At 35.1% G+C, this 23,759-nt stretch overlaps 1 protein-coding gene across 5 annotated transcripts in view; it reads left to right on the top strand.

Moving 5' to 3' along the window:
* The window catches only part of LOC135758700 (urotensin-2 receptor), a 65,291-nt gene extending 42,856 nt beyond the window's left edge, over positions 1 to 22,435 (top strand). For 4 of the 5 annotated variants that reach the window (XM_065273311.2, XM_065262484.2, XM_065273306.2 and 1 more), the window contains one exon: positions 20,700 to 22,435. The gene's annotated coding sequence lies outside the window, so the exon portion shown is untranslated. Of the gene's footprint in view, positions 1 to 2,525; positions 3,398 to 20,699 lie in introns of those variants that run through there. The other variant, XM_065273309.2, reaches the window with a different exon arrangement.
* Positions 22,436 to 23,759: the final 1,324 nt, after the last annotated feature.

The following is a 23,759-nucleotide window of genomic DNA, read 5'->3' as shown; positions in this document are numbered from 1 at the left end:
AATGACTTTTGATTGAGATCAGATGCAGAGCGATCTTTAAAACATACACGGATATACAGCTGTTTGCCCTAGGGCAATACTTCCGGGTTTTATAAGTTGCGGAATAGCGCCACCTGGTGGATAGCGGTATTGCAGATTGACGAGATAACTCGTAAATGGCGGGAAAAGAGTTAATTGGATGAATTCTACTGCCCCTGCAAAACGGTAGATTCACGCACATCCAAAATAAATACGGGTGCAGGATAAATCTATAAATCTATAATTAACATAAGAAATATCCGCAACTCTACGACCCTTCCTCAGACAGGTTTCTCTAGAGACATATGGCAAATGATAAGCAAACTTGCACATCTTTCCGTTTATTTTCCGTAATCTGTGCGAGAAAATGCCGAAAATATACGGATTGGCTGTACACACAAAGACCCAATGGTGTCAGTTATTAGATTGACCTACTCTGTGACCTGGTTTCTAAAAAAAGCGGATTCTGGCTCAAAAAAAAAAAAAAAAACGGATCTGCATGCTTGGATGAAAAACCCATTCGATAATTTTGCTCTCTAAAAAATGTTGGGTTGTTTTTAACCCAGGGCTGGGTAACTGTTGGACAGAACACATTTCTGGGTTAAAATGACCTAAATAATGGGTTGTTTTTACCCAACTGCTGGGTTATTGTTAATCAACCATGTTGAAACAACCCAGTTAAAACAACCCATTATTTGGGTCATTTTATCCCAGAAATGTGTTCTGTCCAAAAAGGAGGAATGTACAATTCATTCCTTCTCACATTACACTCATTATGTAACAAGGTCCTGAAAAATTGATATGACAGAGTTGTCAAAGAGAGTGATTGATGGCTTTTTACATTGTGCACAAGGTTTAAAATATTTAGTGACTGCAGACTGCAGAGCTGATTTTCTTGGGTATGTCCTTGAAGAAAGGGACCTATAGTTGGTAGCTGTTTTCTAAGGGAATGTGTACCTTGTGACCTCTGGCTCCGATCATGTTGCAGACTTATGTCATGTTCCCAAGTGCTGAAGACTAATTCACATCTGACTGTCTCCTGGCTCTTTATCTTAATAATCACTTACCCTTTACAAAGCCACACATAGTGAAACTGTCACACCCAACTCGATAGAAAATTTAAGGCCATGTGTCCACCGAAGTGTTTTTAAGCCAAGTCTAGATGATGATACTGTAATAATGAATGTTCTCGGTATGCATTATACTGTATGTCCATCAAATGCCACCAAAACATATTTAAAAAATAATCTCATTTTTGACTGAGGTGGCGTTTAGCTGCTTTTACATCTGAGCTCCTCTTGCATGCATATTATGTGTTTAAAGCCTGCAGTTACAGGAGTGCTTTGTCTGTCTGGTATTAATTCAGACTGGCGTATTACAAAAGAACTGCATATAAAGACTTCCTTTTAGTATCTCCCTAGTTAAAAGTAAGTATTATTTACAAATATGTTTAATAATGTGATAAAAGCAAACAGACTGATTTGTAACCCACCGGTTATTTAGAAGCAGATGACAACTGGATTCAGCTGGATTAAGTCATTGAAAAATGATTTGGGGTTTTCAGTATCTTTCCCAATGATATGGCAGAAAGCCTGAAATACTGAAGTCTTAGACACTGCACTACACCAAACTTTCCAAGAAATGAAAAGTGAAAAATTATGAGGTGCTGTAAATTAAATTACTCCAGCAGCTCTCCAGAGATGCAGCATTAGACAATAATCACTCAAGACACTACCAGATGTAACACTGCTAAAATGAAAACATGTAAATAAAAAGGAAGCCATAAACATTATATAATTAAATTCTGGCTGAAAAAAAACCACATGTGATCATCACTGTGTGGATGACAGATGCAAAGCTTATTACAATCTGTTCTCGGGAGTTGGAATTTAAACGGATGCCTAATTATTCCTTATTGAATCTTGTCTGCAATCCTTTGGCAAAAGGTCAGCCAATACACCTCCACTGTAAAAGCAAAACTATATAACACCCAATGGTTTTAGTCTCTTAATGAAGCGTATAATGTCTTTTCTTGCTCATTTTGCTAAAGATTTTATTCTGGAAAAACTTGGTGGAATGGTGTTATAGTCAACACAGTCTCAGGGCATTATGTATTTATTTTATGAGGTAGCTAGTTTGTATGAATTTGAAATCTCATTTATATGTTATTGGACAATCTGCTTTTACCCCAGTGTCATTGTTGCTAGGGATAGGGTTTGATTTATGCTATTTATTTTTAGACAATTATACATTTGAATCACTTGTATGACTCACACAATATTACAATCATGTATAATATTGTAGGTGCCTTTCCTGTAAGATCAAGTTGGAATAACAATATGTACTTATGGAAGAAATGTACTGATCATCTTACATAATGTAAAGAACATTCCGTGAAAATATAATCTTGATATATTTAATATTGAGTAAGGTCATGTCAAAGATGGAAATCAATGTAAAATCCATGACTGCAATCAAACTTTGATGCTTTTGCCTTTTTTTTACAGACAGGTACCCCAGCTGTCACTGGGGCTGTACCCACACTGAAAAAACAAACTTTTGGTGTAGTAATATATATTAGATTGACTCTCATAATTTCTACATAATAATATAAACATTTATTGAGAACTAGATTTTCCTAAGTAAAATGATGATAAATACACAATTAATTCATGTAGAAAATGAACTGTGTGGGAATAGTAAGTCGTATTAGATATTTCCCTGTATTATTTAACTGTTTTATAGTCACTGCACATAGTCCTAAAATAATTAGGTAAATTTTAATCAAAATCTTTAGCAGATTCAATAAAAAAAAATCTTAGTTAATTTAACTTAAGAATATTAAATCCATTAAACAAAAAAAACCAAGTAAAATTAACTTAAATTCATTTGCACATGTTGTAAGGAATACCCACAATCCTTTGCGCCTGAATATTAATTTTTTAAGCTTTATCACAGAATAAGAACTGATAAGAACTAACTAATTAAATATTTGTTAATAAAATGTCATAAAGGTTTAAGCTCTTATATTATTCATGTTGTTTTGTTGTAAATGATAATTTTGTGAAGTCACCGTTCAGGTGATCAGTGTTTCTTTTCACGAACCCTGTTTAAACATTATATTGTATTTCTCGCCACAGTGCTGACAATGCATGTCAAAATCGCAGTTTGTGTGCGTTTCTGTTCAGAATCAAGTTTTGTGTTATAACGCCATTTATAACACTAAAAATAACTAAGTCCATAGAACTATGTTAAAGAAAATAACAAACAGTAAAAAAAACTAATAGACTTTACCTAAACGAGTAAAATAAATGTAACTTTAAAAAAAAATAATGAAGTAACATTTACTTAATTATTTAAAATATGTTTTTCATGCATTATTAAGTAGATTTTATTTGATTTTAGTAGGTAAGTTGTACTTTAAAAAAGCAGTAAATTCGACTTAAAAAAATCCTCGTAAAAATTTGCACAAACTTTTTTTAACTTTTGTTTTTTTTTCAGTGCAGGGACGTGCACAGCAATTTTGAATAAAATAATTAATGTGATGCATAACTTCCATCATTAATTAATTCTTGCTAAAACGAAATGTGAAAAACTAATGTTTGAAACAGCAGACATGTAGCTTAGTTTGCCTAATCCCTACAAAAAAAAAGTAGCCTAGGCTAGGCTTTTTTGCTTTTTTAACCTTGGAACTGGAAGTTCAACGTGAGTCAAGAACGGCATATGGGGAGTTGCCCGGGGAACCTGAGCAATCCCCCTTTGCAGGTCCCTGGCTGTACCCTTACAAAAGTTATAGCTATCACCCTAAAGAGTACATATTAGTTGTCTACCTCTGAAGTTTCTGTACATACTGGTACCAAAGAAAGCTTATTAGCAGCTCATATATAAACATATTTGTTTCTAATAGGTACAAATCTCAGGTTGTGACTGAGATGCTCTTGAGCAAGATACCTTAACCCAATTGGTCCCCGGGTGTGGAATTCACTACTTCCTGGAATGGGTTAAATGTAGAGGTCACATTTCGAGTATGCATTTCATACTTGACAAAACACGTCACTTTCCATTTGTCACTTTTAAATGAATACATATTTGTACCTAATGATGTATATTAAGACCTTTTTACTGCCCCAGTGACAGTACTCATTTTTTTTACCAATTTCTCTAACAGTGCATGGACCTCTTTTAAAATTATAAACCTTTTATGAGGAACCCCTTTCTTAAAATATATATAGCATATATTTTATGTACAGTATAACAAAACTGTGTAAGATATGTGAAATTATAAAGACAAGAAGCATGCATCTATTGACAATCCATAGTTTTATCAATCTAAATTCCCTCCCAAAGGTCCTGATGCATAATGTACTGTATTGCCAAAGCCTCAGGGTCCACATATGCTTCTTTTTATTACTAAACAATTGTTGGACAGTGCTTTAATTAGCCCTTTATTATCTCCACTGGTTTCTTCTATCTTTGCAAATCGCAGATGTGCTGTGAATGTGAAGAACCTGGATGCTATTTCCCCATCCTTGGTAATTATTTTAAGCACCAGCAGTGCAAATAAATCTTTAGGTTTCTGAGTTTAAAATCAGGTCTAAAGCATTTTAATTGCACAGATGTTAATGTCCTGGTCTAATTACCGTAGGATTTCTTTTGAAATGTCAATATATCTTTATATCATTCTCTGTATCATCACTCATATAAAAGCATAAAGCTGTCTGATAATAACTGATCATGACTGAGTTGTCTTGTTTTCCCCATCTCCTCCGAGAATTAAAAGCCCTGGCATCTGAATAAATCACCTGCAGTCTTTGTGGTCACATGTTCCAATTAGCTAGTATATTTCATCTGTGTGCCCCTAAGATATGCCATGGAGGAATCACTAATGGAAAAAGTTTACAGAGCGATGGTTATTTCAGGCAGGCATTACTTTAAAAGGATACCAAGCACCCAACAGGAAATTCAAGTCATGGAGTCTTTTACAGAAAAATAACACACACGTTTCGAATTTACATACAATTCACATGAAAATGTTTCAAATGTCATCTTGTGTTTTTCCACTTCAATCTCATGTGGCTTTCTGTTAAATCGAAGCTTTGGTACTGCTCTTGGCCAGGACTCCCTGGAGGAACAGATTTTTATCACAGTGGGACCTTCCTGATAAAATAAAGGATACAAACTAATTGTATCTCTTAAAAGCGAGTAGTGATGTACTTCAACGCGACATGTGTGCAACAGTGGAGTAAACAACCTGAGATTCATTCAAAAACATCTGTTAAACTGCTTTGAAATCTTAATTATTTCCACTTGGAGATCCTGGACAAAGACAAACAGTATTTAATTATGATTCGATCTTCTTGTGCGTTCTGATAAAGAGTTGCCCCAAAAGATTTATCCATGCCCCGTTTTAAAATACAGGCAAATATTACTTTCCATTTGTGTTAGAGACTGTGTTGCAGAAAAAACAATAACTTTGTTTTGCAGAGTTCACTATGTGGAGTTATTGAAATGTGGGCACATAAGTAATGCACGTATGCTACATTGTTTCCAATTTTATTGCTCCTGTGGTGCAGAATACAAATATGGACCGAAGGCTGCTTGACAAATAAATTCTTAAAATAAAAGAGAAATATGTAACAAGATATTTTTGAGATTCATTTCTATACATGGAGTTACCTAAGGTCAAAGGTTTAAACCTTAGTGTTATTACTGTATTATATGAAGGCACATAGAGCTGTGGTCAAAAATGTGGAAGCCATTCAAAAATGTAAAGAAAACTTTAACTAAAACTTTAATGCTAACAATTCCTGGTTGTCTTAAATTTTTAAGTATGATCAAAGTCATTTAATTTTATAGGGGGGTTTTCCCGAACAGGGATTAGACTAATCCTAGACTAAATGTAAGAGCTGTCCAAACTGAAAACAACTTGCACTGACATATCTTAAAATATATCAGTGCCCTTTGTTTTGCCATAAAATTAATGTAAAAGTAATGTTTTTAGTAAGGCATGTTTGTTAAAACCAGTTATATTTCCTTATTAAACTAAGGTTTAGTCCTGGTTTAAGCGAACCCCTATCTGGGAATCAACCCCTTAGTGTTTATCTTGACTTGTGAGGAGTTTCTGCAACTTTAATTATACTTAATTATATAAGGATTTTTACAGTGTGGGAGAACACAGCTAAGGTCATTATTTGTTTTTACGTAATATAAAAATGTTTCTGTGAAAATATAATCTTGTTATCTTTAAACTAGACTGAGTAAGGTCATGTGAAGTTTGAAATCAATGTTTGGAAAGCCTTGCTTTGACTTAATCTCAAAATTAGATTATAATTAGACTTGACCCCCGATTTCACAGACAGGGTCACATTTTAACTAGTCTAAAGCCCTATTCGGATGGGGTTAGTTTTACAGGGGGACCTCTTAGTAAATGGTCCTTGTCAGAGAGCCTCTGTGTTTTTAATCCCTTCCGAATCGGCCGTGTTTGTGTTTTTCTCTCAAAACCTTCGTAAAAACTCCAGAGCAAATTTGCCTACTGTTTTTCGCCAAACTCAGAGGTCCTCTGAGAAATTTAATTCCGTCCAAATTTGAATGTTTGTGTTTGTCAGCAATATCGTTTTAAAACAGTTATTTTCTTGTTTTGGCCAACGTGATCTGCCGTAAGGTCTTACTAATGCATGTATATTGTTCTGCCTGCATCCCATTTATTCGGATATGGATGTTTTTTCCATTTAATGAAATAAAATTAAATCCCGACTACGCAATGTGACGTTGAAACAACTTTTTTTGCTTATCTAATTTTGATTCCCTGAAGATTTTTTTCCAACGTATACTATAAGACCACTGTAGGGCTAATTGTATGGTTGGTGTGGATGTCACATCAAATTTAAACTAAATTTAGACATTTAGACATTTTATACTGCTTTTATATTTCAGGAGGGTGGCATACTGTTCAAGTTCATTTTCCTATAGCTTACTTTGTAGGAGATGGAATGCTTCTTTTTTTAACCCACATTGTTCATTTATTGTATCATTTATTTAAATGAATTATGTAAAGTGTGAAATAAAACTGGCGTCTCTTTTAAAAGAGAGAGAGAAACGCACTTTAAAGAGAGACGCTCTCTCTCTCTCGCTCGCTCTCTCTGCAAGTGTAACTGTGTTACTGTGGTTACCAATGTTTATAGTAGCGGATTAATAAACTGTAATCAAACTTGATGGAACTACCTGTGCATTAAACAGTTTTAATGCACACCTTCCAGCCAATCAGAATCGAGTATTTAAACAGACCATGGTATAAAACGTATTAATGTTTTCATAGTCTTCAAACTATGGTTTATGCTATCAGTCAGCAGAATGATTTAACATCCATAAGTCCAGAAGAGAAATGTGTACTAATATAGCTCCAGCATTTAAATGTAAAAAACAATTAAAGCATGTAAGGACGTAAGATTTCTGTTCTATTTTAAGCAAAACTAACAACACAGAAATGAAATAACACCAAGCTACAAAAATAAGTATTTGATTGTTGTATGATTTTTCCTGGTCTAATGTAATTTTATTTTCATCAAATGTAACATAATTACCATTGATGCATTTCACAGACGCTTTTATTAAAAGTGACATACTGTATAGTGCATTCAAGCTATACATGTAATGAAAAAACCCAACAATCCTTACACTGCTATATGCATACAAAATATATTTTTGTCAGATTATATTTACAGTATGTGTTTGTAAGCAAAGCAGCTCCTTTTCCCCAACAAAATTAGGAGCACAAATCATAGCAATTACGAGGCCAGTTAATAACCACTTATTGGTCAATTGCTTGTTCAGCTATGCCTAAAATGGCAAAATCTGTGAGTTTGTCCTAAGGTTCTCTTTAAATGAGGTTGAAGAGTTAGCTGCCATGAGTTATTGGGACAATCAATAAAATGGCAAACATTTCTAAACAGAAAATAGAAATTGTAATATAAATGTGTTTTATCAAAATCGTTTCAGCTATGTAAAAGGTGCATGAAGAAATAAAGTACAAACAGAAAAGACAAACTACGCATGGGCATGAAGGTCACTGTCAGCTGGTGTTTTGCTCACATGTGGGCCCAAAAAGAGGAAGATAATTGTCATTGACAAATATGCCTATAACCGTGCTTGCAGGCTGTCTTGTATCCAAGCTCTAATTGCCAAGACAGTCTCCCTGGAGCAGCTAAGGTCAAGTCCCTTGCTCAAGGGTGATTGGACAGTATTGAAATACCAATGTCTCTATGTGTCACCTTTACTTCAGGCTGATACCTAACCATTCAGACCTCTCCCTGATGCTGTGATTAGTAGAGGTCTCCCGCTCAGACAATCAAATCCATAAAACCTTTGTAAGATGGTTTATCTGTCTGGCATACAGTAACACAAAAGATAAATGTCAGCTGCTAATATTTATTGCCCAGGCATGTGTATTAGTGTATTGCTCGGTCAAGTGGACAGGGGGAGGGCTGGAATTTCAAATCTGCATAATTCCCTTTATTATTTCACATTATTTGGCTGATAGATCACAAGCAGTTTAATTGTAGCTGAGAACACAAAAAACATCCATTGAATAGCCAAGTAATCCAGTTCTGCAGACATATATTTAATAAGTTTGTCATGATCATCTGTTTGTGCACAGAGGTGTGCCTACTGCTGTTTGTGTGTTAGTGTATAGTATGCATGCGTTTGTTTGTTTTATGCATCTCTCTTTCTCTCTCCCTCTGTGTGTGTGTGTGTATGGTGCGGCTCTACAGATGGAGCTCATTGAGCGAATGAGTCACAAAGGAGAAACAAGGATCAGACATTAGTACCCCAGGTTCACTTGTTTTAATGCATGATGGGTCATCATCTATCAGAACTAAAGAATATCCCTATACGATACACTTTCTTTTACAAAAATCTTTTCAAGATTCATGAAATGCTTCATTTTCCTTTTTAAACAACAAAGAGGTTTTCCTGCCTTGCCACCATAAAAGGAAAAAGGAAATTGAGGTTACAGAGATGAAATCCAGTCACATTGGGTTTACAAAAATTTACATGGTTATGTTGCAATAACCATGTTTTTTGGTGTATTGATGACCACCAAAACCATTGTTTAAATGTTTGTTTCAGATGTGATGTATTGTGGTGTTGTCAGAAATAGCAATTTTGACTAGGGTGACCATACATGCCATTCTTTCCGTACGCATTCTGGCCAGGATTTTGTGTGTCTTCCGGAAGTTGTATTTGTTTACCGCACATGTCATCAAGGTTCTCACATTTCAGTTAAAAACATAAGACATATAATGGTAGTTTCATTCTTACCTTAAAATGTAACATTTGCTTTTCTGAAACCTCAAACACCTCAATGACACATGTGGCCGACAAATATGACTTTCGGAAGACGCACCAGAAATCCTGGCCAGGACGCAGCTGGGAAGAATGGCACGTATGGTCACCCTAATTTTGACTGTCACCCTTGCAAATATAAGTTTAGTACTGTAATGTAGAGTTTTATTTTGATATTGTATTGAACCCGTTGGACCAATGGAGGAGTTCAAGTGGTGTGGCAAAGATTTATGCGTATTTAGTCTTCCAGGGCTCATATTACTCTTTTTCCATTACAAATTTGATCTGACTGAAATATAAAATCTTAATGTTTATAATTTTTGAGAACTGCACCAAAGTCCCTTTTAGAACGTCACGTCACCAGGCGGCCATGTTTGAAACGCCTCCAGGCAATTATTTCAGTCATGCAAGATGAAACTTCTGTCATTTCCAATTAAAATAGATAGATATCATTAAAATCACATGATAAACTTCAGGCCGAAGTTGCCTGTTTCCACTTTTGTGTCTTTAAACGCTCATTTGTTGGGGTCGACAGCTTATAAAAACTTTTTTACAGATAAAACTAAAAAACAGAATAATGCCTAAAAGCTGCTGTGTGACAATGTGTACAGCTAACAAGCAAAAAAACCCAGAAAAGTTTTTATAAGCTGTCGAGCCGTAAAACTCAGCCTTTAAGGAGAAAAAAGTGGATTGCGGACTACGTTTTCCCCTATGGGTGCAGTTCTACTAATAGGAGTACTATGAAAAGTTGCCTGCATGGAAAAAACATATATAAACATATATGTTTCAATATAGGTTTTGATATAGGTTTTACATATATGTGACATATATAAAATTGGCCGTTTTCCTATATTATATGTACATATATGCACATATATGCACATATATGTTAACCTATATATTGGTAAAATTATTAAAATCTGTAGCTGCTAATAAATTAAACATAAATAAAGGTCCAACCAATGACAGTCTGCACCTGCAGGAGCCAGGATTCAAACCTCCAACCTTCCGATCACAAAAAAAAAATGCAATCCCACCCACCACTGGGATTCGAACACCCAACCTTCCAATCATTTGACAACTCACTCTACCATCTGCGCTACTGTCACTGTTAAATAACACTGAACAGTAGCTGTTAAATTAAACCATTTTGTTATACATGTCCTAGACAGATCTTGTAAATGTTTTAAATGTGCAGACATCATAACTTTATTTAATAATTCACATAATTTATGGCCTGTATATGCACATATATGCACCTCAATTTTGCATATATGCAGCATATATATTATCATATATGGGCATATATGCTGTATATATGTGCATATTAGCTGCATATAGGTTTCATATATGTGCATATATATTATTATATATGTGCATATATGCTGTATATGTGCTGCATATATGTGCATATTAGCTGCATATATGTTTCATATGTGCGCATATATGCTGTATATATGCAGCATATATGTGCATATAAGCTGCATATAGGTTTCATATATGCACATATATCTACATATAGGTTCTTTCCATGTGGGTGTTTCCACTTTTGTGTATTTAAATGCTAGTTTTTTTGGGGTCGACATCTTATAAAAACTTATTTTCGTTTTTTTGGGTTGTTAGCTGTACATCTTGTCACACAGCAGCTTTTAGGAATTACATGTATTCTGTTTTTTGTTTTAAGCCAGAAATGACAAGGAGGCAGCCTCTCGCAATACAAAGTCAATGGAGACGGATGGATTGTTTTCCCCCCGGTGAGCGTGGTTTTCGGGTTATGACACGCTGCGCTCTGCCTTTATGATTTTCTACATGTTTGTGTCGTTTTTAATATATCCACTTACGCGCCTAAGCTGGACCCGTATTTGAAAAAACTTTCTGAAACTTATACGAACCCTGGCGAAGTGCATTCGGCACAGAAATACTCTGTAACACACCCAAGTCCTTTTTTTGACACTTTGCCTATGTTTAGCATGAGGGAACAAACTCTTAAACTGTGTTAATAAGTCAGAATGCATGAAATACCGTTGAACCACCCTTTTATAGGTTTACCAAATGGCCTTTGGGTGGTCGGCTCAAGGCGAAACCAGCCAGATGCATCAAACCTGAACAGAAACTAAACAAATCAAATTTTGACACATTGTCTTTTACTGATTTATGATCTCTGATTCTTGGGAGGAAAAAAGCTGCTCTTGTGATATGTCATTTATATAGTAAAACACTGGAAAACTGAATGTGACTGAAGTACACAGTGTTACCAAGCAAGGCAATCCCAGAGGTGACCGTGTCTTCCACAATAACTCAACACACGACACAAGAACACATGCTGTTTAGTCCTGAAACCTAAAGAGATAGGGCGGCAAGGAGAGGTGTCCTGTGGTATACTGATAACAGTCAAGCATTGAGCTAGAAATCCAATGGGACTAACAGCAATGAGAGGCAGCTGGTGGAAGAAAACCGATAACAAAGTGAAGTGAAGAAAGAAAACTCTTCACCCACTGCATCTCCACTTAGGAGGACACAAAATGCATATCGTAATTACCATAAGCAATCCAATTCCCTCTATTATTGCTCATGCAATAACACAAAGGACTTGATTTAAAGCTCTTTATTGAACAGACTTTGCCTAACACATGTTTCCTCCATGCTTACCTGCCAATGAAGGACTGTGATGAAGACACGCTGGCAATAATCTGTTATTCAGTTGGCATGCTTCGGGGGTGTACTGTCCAGGATTTCGGTGAAGGCACACGCTAGATGAAGCACAGCTGATAAGAGGAGAAAGAAATGGAAAAGTAAGAGGGGTGGGGGAAGAGAGGGAAAATCATGGCACCTGTTGACATTCGATTGTGGCTAATGTTCTGTCTGGCTAGTTGCCCTGCCCTTAGCTTTAGCTCTGACTCTTTCAACATATCCCTGATTTTTAAAGCTTTCAGGTTTTTCCACAGATTAAAATAAAATTCACGGTTTGGTGGCTTTCATCAGCTTGATTTAATATAAACAGCACAACTGATTTAATAATGCAATGCATTAGCACATCAGTCAAATGAATAAAAAAGACATGACCTGCCGGTAAAAAATATTTACACATTTTTCAAATTTTTGTCAGATTCCTAATTCTCTCCAAGTCTAAACAGTTAAATGAGGTAGGTAGACAAAACAAAGCATCTTATTCTTTAGAAAAGAAAAGGGCAAACATAACTAATTCTCCTTTTTGATAAACAATAAATATCCTGACGCAAAAAATTCTATACATGACATGTTTTTCACATTACAAGTTTGCATATTTTTATAGACGGTTTAAGCAGCAACAAGACCAACACAGGGCTTTTGTGGACTAAATGCAATCTCCAGTACATTTCCACGTTTTTTTAATTATTGCATGGCTGTCAAACAGGGGCGTCATGCACCAGTATTTTTTTTTAGGGAGGACAGTGTGCAAAGCTCAAAGAAATTTGTGCATACACAGACATCAAACGAAATAATATAGAGCTTTCAGTCTTTTTAATGGCACTTTATTTCTAACAATCTGAACACCGTTGCTTTCATTCAGAAACCTCCAAAATAAAAGTGTTGACTAACTTTCAAATCAAATAATATTCAATTGGAATAATTACATGGTATCATATTTACATCTGAAACGGCATGTTTTATTTATTTAAGTTTTAATAAATTAGTTGTTGAATTGTGTCATTAATGAATTTTGCACAACAACTGCATTGTCCTATAAAATTAATGTAATATAAAATCCATTAAGTATATAAACAACGAAAATGACATAAGCTATCGCCACGTGATTGATTTTAATTTTCAACAATGATTTAAAAAAAAATTGTAGATACAATTATTAGAGGAACTCATTATTGCATCAAATTTAACCTCATATGTGTGATTCCGTGCACCCGTGAACTCTGGCGAACTTTGGCGTTGTACCAATATGAATCTAGAAATCTACTTATATAATGTCGAGACTGTCACATTTTAAACCAAACATTTTTTACACAGAGGAGGTTAACTGCACATTACCGTGCTGTGGTTTGGAAATGTTGTGAGCGTTTCTTACACGTTTTATTCCTTCAGCAAAATGCAACAGCAAAGAGCCCGTGAGCGCGCTCAGACACTAATGACGTCTGGGACTGCACTGACTGCAGTGCCGCCAGAATAAAGTAATGTAACACAATCAAAACACTATCAAAATGGCAAAAATCTCTGAAAAGTGACAAGGATGCAGCACAGAATTGATAATAGTGCATATTAAACAGATTAAAAGCTAAATAACAGATTAATGGACACTTCTTTGATTTTGAGGTTGCATGCAAAATCAATGGATCATTGATACTCTCAACAGTCTTGAATGTGATACACCAAACAACAGACTAATCAGACTGGTACGAAAACTACGACTCCTGACAATAAATGCTGCATGCATCTTTCCACTTTTATTTCTGCATTGCATTTTCACAACAGTGATTGGATTGTACGGTCATGTAAAAAGTGCTGTTGTAAAACAATCGAGTCTGAAAACATACTCAGAATTCACTGCATTATTTATACAATGCGTCTGTAGGTGCTAAGGGGGCAGATTAAGTTTTGGTGATTCACTAAAACTAATTTATTGGTCTTTTCCCCTTCTGTTTCTCTCACTCGGTAGGACATTTCTTCCCTCCAAGTAATCACAATAAGGTGATTGCGTCTTGTACTGGCTGACTGCTCAGACCCTGATCCATTGGCCTTGTTGCAAAGCCATTTTGTTTATAATGAGGACAAACTTTATTTATTTTAGTCTTATTTCTAACGACCACTAGCTCATAATGATGCGGTCTTCCCATTCATGCGGTTTCTGGACAACAATCTTTTGTTTTAAGAATATCAGCAAAGTTTATTTAAGAAAGGCTAAATAGAACTAACAAAAAACAAGTTAATGATTTCACCGAAATGCCTATTAAATAGAAAGCAGGTTTTGTTTTTAGATCTGGTCGTGAAGAGGTTTTGGTTGGTACCTCGGAGATATTGGTAGCTATTGCAAAACTAATTGAGTTAAACCAGCTGGAGATCTATTGGAGTGTAAACAATCCGTCTGTTAATGTGTGAACGGGAGGACTGCGAGCAGCTGGCCGGTCCGGCAGATGTCACCTTGCAGAAATCCCACTGTGATAATTCCTTGGATAAGTTCAGGGTTGAGGTGCCCGTTAATCGTCCTCATCTCTCATTGTGAAGTAATAACTTAATTTGCCATCGATTGCCACACACAATCTGCATTGATTTAAGGTCATAGTTATTCAATGCACTTGTACATGCTTTTTCAACTATCGACTGTGTTGTAGGGTGGGGGATGATGCTTTACTGTAAAAATATGCGTGACATTTACATAGGCTTTTATCCAAAGCAACTTACAGTGCATACAAGTTATAGATTTTGTATCACTGGTTGCTAACACAATGCTTTACTACTGAGCTACATAAAAGCTTCTGCTGGGGTATAAAAAAGTGCTAAAAGTTTTGTGTGAATTCTTAAGGCAATAACATAACGCATACAGGTTTAATTATCTAGCTCAAATGGCATTCATGAACAAACACGGGCAAGCAGCAAGTGCGAAATATCAGCAATATTTAAACACAGCAGTAATATCCTGATACCAGAGGGACATTTGATTCCTTGTTCGCTTGGTGATCAATCTTTGGAGGAAGAGAAAATATAATTCTATTATTGCTCTGTTATTTAAGAGTTATTTAAAGTGCACATATATATCTCACCTTTAGATAGTGTCAGGGGCTGTGCCACATTTCAACTCATGTCATGACAAGACACAGCACACACCAGCTGCTGTATGTGTCATCACCTTTCTGGGCAATAATTCAAGTCCGTTGATCAGTGACGTGTACAGTACAGAGAGTTTTATTCCAAAGCTGTGGAAACGGTGTGGACATAAGTGTGGTGAAGATACGTTTTTAAAATTGTTTATATGTCTACGTGGTGTTGATAATATGCTTTAAGACAAATCATGTGCAAATTCATCAGAGTATATTTTCTCCTTACAAGTGAAGTTTCAAAGCACGGTTTGAAACCGTCTGTTTTCTACATCACAAGCATATTGTTGCCAATCACATCAACACGTTAACAAAGTCGATGAGGTAGTCCCAGCTAGTATGCAGAAATACATTCAAGCTATTTTAAGGCTTGAATAAATTATTTTCACAGAAAAATCTTCTAAAACAGTCATTTGTTGAGTTTAAGTTATATAGTTATTAAATGTGGGAGGCTTAAAGCAGCAATAAAAAAATCCTAAAAATGTTATTATATAAATTAAATCTTAAATATGCCATTTTACTTTTGAGCTACCAAGCTACCTATGACACTGATTAGCCTATTATTGCTAATTTTAGATATTATAGCCCAGTGGTTCCCAAACTTTTTCAGCGCGCGGCCCCCCTTGTGTACGTGCATTCCTTCGCGGCCCCCCAAAGAAAATTTATGACAAAAAACTGTTCTAAAACTCAACATTTTGATAAAAAAAAACATTAAATTATACAAAAAAAGTAGTGCTTTTGGTTAGTAACCTTATTTTTTTAGGTTTAATTACACAGAATTCATTATAAATTAATGTATTTCATAAAATGTCATAAAACTGGGGCCCCCCTGGCACCATCTCGCGGCCCCCCTGGGGGCCCCGGCCCCCAGTTTGAAAACAACTGTTATAGCCTATTCATTTAAAACTAAATATGCTTCAAATTTGGTGTAAAATTGTATAATGGTAGCATTGTTGGTATACAGTTTATTCATTTAGCCTTTCACTTCAAATTGCATGTAGTCTATAACCAAATTATTATATGAAAGTGTATGTTCTGCTTTTCAATGGGTTGTCTCAGTTTATTTTTAGCACTAACAATCACGGGGATATTCAAACAGTTAAGCACTACTGTATAGATTTTGTGTTTGGGCTCACCTTTTTTATAAAAGAAGTCCATCACAAATCGTTTTCCCTTTTTTTCTTCTCCTGTCTTTCTTTTTTGATGGTCTGATTTAGCTTTCTTTGAGAAAGAGATTTCAACCGCACTGCAGAAGTTCGCACTCCACCAGATGCTCAATTAACATAAAATACAAAATGTAGTTAGTCAAACAGTTACTGTATTCAGCCAATACACTAACTTTACATTTCATCTGACATACATTATGAAATTTAATTAGGAAAAGAGAATATCCAGGTAAAACAAAATATAGTCCAGACTTTCAAGGGCCCTTTTTCCCCTTGGGGCCCTGTTAATCAGTACTTGTTTTACCCCCAATCCAACGCCCCTGCCAGTAACAAAGCAATTTGTTATCAAAACTTATTTAACTTAAAACACATACACTTAGAGGATACATGACGAAGTTTTTTTTAACCTTTAACGGTTTATCGTCTCCATAACTGTGAATCTGTGATAATATTTACATTATAAACTCTATTCAGTCTATAGGAATGCGTGACAAAATAACAAAGCTTAAAGAAATCACATCATCAAAACAAACCTGTTCGATGCTTTTGTATTTATTGCTTTGGTGGAAGATTTGTATTGACAGCGTTGTTGAACTTCAATTTTTAAGTTTAATCAACTTGAATTTACAATTCATTTAAAATTGACTAATGAGGAGTTGCTTAAGCTAACTTAAGCTAATTCAACTTCTCAATAAATTTCAACTTCTCACTAGTCAAGAAATTTGAAATAAATTGTAAATTCAAGTTGATTAAACTTAAAAATTAACTGCAACAATGATTTTTTTACAGTGCATGATATTTAAAAAACAAACGCAAATAAAAATGTCACAGTGCAATATAAGGGTTAATACACTGTGACTAGCCTCATACAGAGTCATTATTACACAGCCACCATTTACACCAAACACAATGCGAATGCCGGCATTAAATGTATACACGGATCTGTGTAGTGGTGTAATGTGCATCTGTGTTTAATGTTAATGTTTTGTGTTGTTTATCACTGTTTGTTACTTTCCAAACAAAACTACATTCCATCTGCCATAAAACATTGAAATAACCACACACATATTCTTAGTGATGGTCGTTTTCGAAGCACTGCTTCATGAGGCTTCGAAAAATTTACGAATCTTTGGTTCGAATCAGTGGTTCGGAGCTTGTTTCAAACTGGCCCAAGTCACGTGATTTTAGCAAACGAGGCTTCATTACGTCATAACTGTTTCGAAACGTTTCGAAAATCCGATGGTTCACCACTAGGGGGAGTTGATCACATGACCAGTGTCTAATAAGTTTAGGTGAACTCGGGTCAGTTTTATTATGAAAGTTCATAAAACATTTATCCTTCTGACTAATGACACTGCCATTTTGTCTACTTTTTGTTTATAGACAGATTTAATGACAAAAATGTGCATAATTAAAAGGATAGTTAGTTTTAATGATTTGTTTTCCCTAAATATAACTAAAAACACATAATAGACTTTTAACTATGTCTTACTTAAGTTAAATATTTTTTAAAACATATTTTAATACAAATCTTGCTATTATTTTGTTTAAAAAAAGTGTAAAATGTTTGGACATATCTGCTTTTACAATATTTTGACCAGCAGGGGTCGCCAGCGTGTGTGGTGTTTCGAACTGCTTCGAAAAACTGAATCAATTTTCGAAGCACTTGGTTCAATTGATTCGAAGCTTCAAAAAGCTTCATTTCTTCCATCACTACATATTCTATATCTACTATCATTAATTGGGCAATAAACATGCATACAAAGAATACACTTACCAGTTTCCATTTTCCAGAACCAAACCTGTGCAATATACAACCTGGGACTTTTATACACTTACCATGCTGAGCAGCCATTTTGGTTGTGACATCATATGGGTCACCACTTCATGCCTGTATAAAAGTGTTCTGTTTTCCTAGTTAAAGTCTTAATGGTTGTTTGATATGTGTGTGTAATTTTGTGTTTGTACTTATTTATTTTCATTAATGTATATTTTGTTGCCCATGTATCTTTTATAGTCAGAGGAGAACCCCCACCAATTTTAAAATGGTTTGGTCCAGGGGCGGAGCTAAGAATATAAAATGGCTCCCACACAGGCAGTCAGTGTGGGATGTATATCTTGATCCACACTCCAGTCTAGTCGGTGGCGGTAATGCTCCTATAAGTTGGTTGCCAACCGCCAGTTAAAAGAAGAAGAAGAAGAAGAAGAAGAAGAAGAAGAAGAAGAAGGAGGAGGAGGAGGAGGAGGAGGAGGAGGAGGAGGAGGAGGAGGAGGAGGAGGAGGAGGAGGAGGAGGAGGAGGAGGAGGAGGAGGAGGAGGAGGAGGAGGAGGAGGAGAAGGAGAAGGAGAAGGAGAAGGAGAAGGAGAAGGAGAAGGAGAAGGAGAAAGGAAGAAGACAGTGTGGGTTTACTCAATTGTACAGGAAAATCCATAGTGCAAATGGAATTAATTAGATACCTTAAAAGCACAAGATTAGACTGTAGAATATAACAATTGACAAAGGTTTAATGTTTAAGTTAAATTAGTATATTTAAAATTGTTTTTTTTTTGTGTTTGTTTTTTTCTTTCTTTTTTCTCTAATAAATGTCCTCCTCTCTATATAATGCTCCACACTCCAGTCCAGTTGGTGGCGGTAATGCACCATAAGTTGGCTTGTCAACCGCCAATAAACAGTACAAGAAGAAGTCAGTGTGGGTTGTTGTTGGTGTTTTACTGTGAACGAAGTTTATTGCTGATTCAGTGCAGAGCAGTTGATTTAGCTGAACTAGTGTGTAAATAATTTGTATATAGTGTATATTTTGTACAGTTTATTTTCTTTTTGATTATTTTTCTGTTTTTACACCGTATGTTGGGGATTGTTACCATGTGTGTTTAGTGATGGGAGAAATGAAGCTTTGAATCAATTAAACCAACTGCTTCGTTATTTGATTCAGTTTTTCCGAAGTGTTCGAAACACGATACACGCTGGTGACACCTGCTTAAACATAAATAAAAGTGTATTCTGTGTTTTTAGTTGTATTTATGGCAAACGACTCATTAAAACGAACTCCCTTTTTAACTATGCACATTTTGTCACTGAACAAAAAGTAGACAAAATGTTAGTTAGAAGGATGAATGTTTTATGATTTTTTTATAATAAAACTGACCCGAGTTGGTCATTTGTGATCAACTCCCCCTAGTGGTGAATCATCAGATTTTCGAAACGGTTATGACGTAATGAAGCCTCGTTTGCTAAAATAACGTGATTTTGGCCATTTTGAAACAAACTCCGAACAAATGATTCGAAACAAAAGATTTGTTAATGTTTCGAAGTTTTATGAAGCGTGCTTTGAAATCGCCCATCACTACCTGTGCTGTTAATAAATCACCCTTTAACTGAATACAAGCGGGCTTCTGTGTCACTTTTGCCTCCTATCCCCCCGGTCAAATCCTAACAAAAAACTTCACATTTTTCATTACATCATTGTAGGCATGGGCCGGTTAGCGGTTTCAAGGGATACCGAGGTTTTAAACAGTCAAGGTTTCAAAACCACTAAAATGTTCTGTGATACCGTCTTCAAGGTATGAGCTGTGTTTACACAAAAATCATTAAATCATTAAGTCATGTGATTGATTTGATGTTAACATTTAATATACATTACGGAAATATATCTTTTTTTGAAAGCATATTTTAATTTTAAGGCTTTATTTTTACCTGGCATTTGAAAATAACACATTTTAGTGTTGCAATGGCCAACCGTGTTATTTTTTGCAAAAGGTTATCATACTGCCAGAATCTTATACCGGGCCATGCCTACATCATTGTTGTAAAAACATAGGTTCATAGGTTCAAAGTGTGCAGTCGCTTATTAAATGTGTGACTAGCCACTATGTGAATAAAAGCTTTTAAACTTGCGATTTGTGAGATTGTTTCTAAACACTCTATACATGCTTTTTCATAAAACATGTAATTCAGTTAAAGTAACCACAAAGTAATTAAGTACTGCCTAAAGCACTTTAGGCTTCAGCAAGTGTAAAGCAATGCGAACGATACCTTTATAATTTGTATTAGAGTCCAAAATCTATAAACCATACTTTTATGAATCACACCCTGTAGGCAATGCATTCTAGTAATCCAGCACTACCGTAATAGGCAATATTAGAAAATAAAGGCTAGATTAAACAGATAAGAGTCTTGGCCACTGTGCACAGCTTAATCAAATCCAAACTCCTTTTGTTCAGTCACACAATGTTCTTTCTGATATCTCTTCAAAACCTAAGCATATAGGAGGGCACTGAATTCAAACGTATAAACCAAGAGCATGTCTGGTATCTGCCAAATCTACTGCACATACTGTAGTTTAACTGCTTGTTTTTGTTGCTCTTACAGGAGAAGAAGACAGCCGGAGTCAAAACAACAGCAATGCGGGTTAAGATTGCCGGTACCTCCCTGAGCAAAAGAAGAAAGAACAGAGAAGATGGAGCAGAACAGGCAAGAGGAGCAGGTCACTACAGGAAAGTTTTCATCTAGAAGAAGAGGCTCCGTTAAATGACCAATGTGGACCTGGAGATGCCAAAACCTGTTGTTTAGATACAATCTGATATCATTTCTATTGTAAGAGGAAAAACCAACTCTCGGTTCATCAGTTCTTTGAGCTATCATCACTGTGAACATCTTAAAATAAGATCTTTTTTGAAACGTAACAACTTTTATCTCCCCTTTCTCCTGATGGAAGTCAATTCCTTCAAATATTGTAACTGCAATAGTCGCCAATTGATATCTTGCAAAAGATCACATCAAACAGATCAAACAAATCTTTCACTTACATACTAATAAAAACTCAAGCTCTATTTGATCTTTTGGGCTATTTCAACAGCTATGCTATTTTATTCGAATTATCATTGACGAATTTCATGGTAGTCTATCAAGCTACGGAAAGCCCATAATACTGTGCGAATGCATCCAGAGTACTTTTGTACTTTTGGGAGCACTGTACTCCATTTCCCGGGGCTATCAAATGCATTCTGTCTGATCACTGAGGATTCTGTCTTCATCCTGTTTTCCTGACTTAAGGAACCTCAGGTTGGCAAGACTGAAGGCTTTTTGTTGACCTTTTGTTGATCTGGGTTCTCAAAACCGCAATGCAGAGGATGAGTTATGATTGCAGGTTGGTCATTTATACATTTTGTACTGACAAGCATGTAGCCATTTAGATGGAAGGTCAGCACACATATGACGACTACAGGATGCACATTGTGCACAATAGGAGCACACATAGTGAGAATAACCAACTTGGCAACTGTAAAACTTGTTTTGTCCTGAGTTGCAAGGAATATGTCATTTATATTTAATGCACAATGGCGATATGACACTCATTGAAGTTTGTGTTTGTTGCACATGAGAGGGATTAGTTTTTGTACAGAGAGCTTAAAAATACTTGATGTTTGTGTTGTTACTTAATGAATGAAAAGAAGAGTGTTCTTAAAAAAAAAGATTACTTGTAAATATTACATTTATGTTATTTAATTTCTTGCCTACACCTTTGTTTACAAAAAGCTAAGAGTACACAAACATATATTCTATGAAATATAAATATTAAAGGTTTTTATTGCACCTAATGCAACAGAAAATGGAGACCATTGCTATCTGGGAGAGAGAGAGAGGGAGAGAGAGAGAATTTAGTTACATGGCTGAATTTAATACCTCAAGCGAGAATTACTGGGCTCTGAATGACTAAAACAGTAAACTTTATGCTGTGTAAGTTAATTTATTTCTAATGAAAACCTTCCCATGGACATGCCTTCGAAAAAGGATTTAGTGAGCAAATCATTTATGCAATAGAGTAAGGCCAGAGGGAGACAAAATGCAATGAAAAATGCAAAATATATAATACTTTTAAGATATACGAATAGGGATTTTCTGCTTTGTTTGTTTTTGTATTGTGATGCAGTAGTGATGTAGTTTTTTCCTTGTTTAAAGTATATGTACAAATTCTCACTGTAACATATTTGAAAGACCCATAAGTGGGCATTGCTGAAAAATATATCATAAATGCACTCAATAAACATGTTTGCTAAAAGTTTGTTCAGAATTACTGTTTTACATTAAAAACAAACACAACAGCCGTTTATTGAAAGTACACTGAAAAAAATGATTCATTCAATTTACTCAATTTTTTAAGGTAAGTGGTTGCAATCAATTTATTTAAGCTACATTTAAACAAAACAAAAAACTTTTGGTTAAATGTAGCTTGAATAAATTGATTGCAACCACTTACCTTAAAAAAATTGAGTAAATTGAATGAACCATTTTTTTCAGTGAAGCCATGTTAAAGCTAAGAAATAAATGTAATTCACCAGTCGCACTACTAGTTGTTTGTGGTCTTGAATATGCATGTCTTAAAATGGCAGAAGTGTTTGTTCTGGAAATTGTAATGTTGCAATGAACTGCCATTGCATTCAGACTTCACGGTAGGTTTAATGAGCCAGATGTTTCAGCAGATGCTGCCATGAGAAGCTTGGAAAGGTTTTTATATACAAATGACGCCAAATAAACAGCACAAAAGCAAAATCTCTGTTGCTATTCATTGACGTGATTAACCGTAATATTAACAATCGTCTTATTAACTGATGTGGCAGCCTGAGGAAATCTAAGTGCCAATTGTATATCAAAGACTCTTTATTTCCACTGACTGTTCAAAGTGAAAGCTTGTTTGCCTGAAAAGCATGTATAAAAACAAACCTAATTATGGATGTGTTGACACATTTTACATTTACTGTCTACATTAAGATAAAATTACTTTTCATCATTTTATTAAAAGTGTGATTTTTCATCATCTACATTTGCAGTATAATATTTTATCAAATGGAAAATATTCACAGGCTTAAATGTGTAATTTATGTCAAACAACGAATATGTTTGGTATGGGTAACATGTCTACAGTAAATTACACAATGCAACATGCAATCACATCGAATTTGTATAATGGTCCAGAAATGTGTAGGATTTCACAGGGTAACATAATGAAGTCATTATGTCATATTGTGTGTAATTCAAAGAATCTCACAGCAGGGGTCTTGACCTTATATGAAGTACTTCATTTACTAGCATTTGACTTCTGATTTTATAGCAAGACAGCTGTTAAGGAGGTATTAATAAGCATTGGTCATTTTCTTACATTTAAATTTATGATAATTTCTTACATTTACATTTATAACATTTTTATGATAATGTACACTGCCATTTAAAAAAGTTTAGAAAACACTGAAAAGTTTTAAAAGAAAAATCTTTTAATATGAAAATGTACTGTATGTTTAAATGTTTGAAATATATTTTGTATATTTACAAACATATAAATGTCTTTAAAATATTTCTCTCTTTAATTAGAAAATTAACTTTTTTGAATAGATGACTTGGACCAAATAATAAAGAAAAGCTGCCATAAGCCCA

This window comes from Paramisgurnus dabryanus, chromosome 1 (assembly GCF_030506205.2).
Source record: "Paramisgurnus dabryanus chromosome 1, PD_genome_1.1, whole genome shotgun sequence".
Taxonomy (NCBI): Eukaryota; Metazoa; Chordata; class Actinopteri; order Cypriniformes; family Cobitidae; genus Paramisgurnus; species Paramisgurnus dabryanus.
The sequence above is the reverse complement of the archived record's forward strand: the minus strand, read 5'-3'. Positions and strand labels throughout refer to the sequence as shown.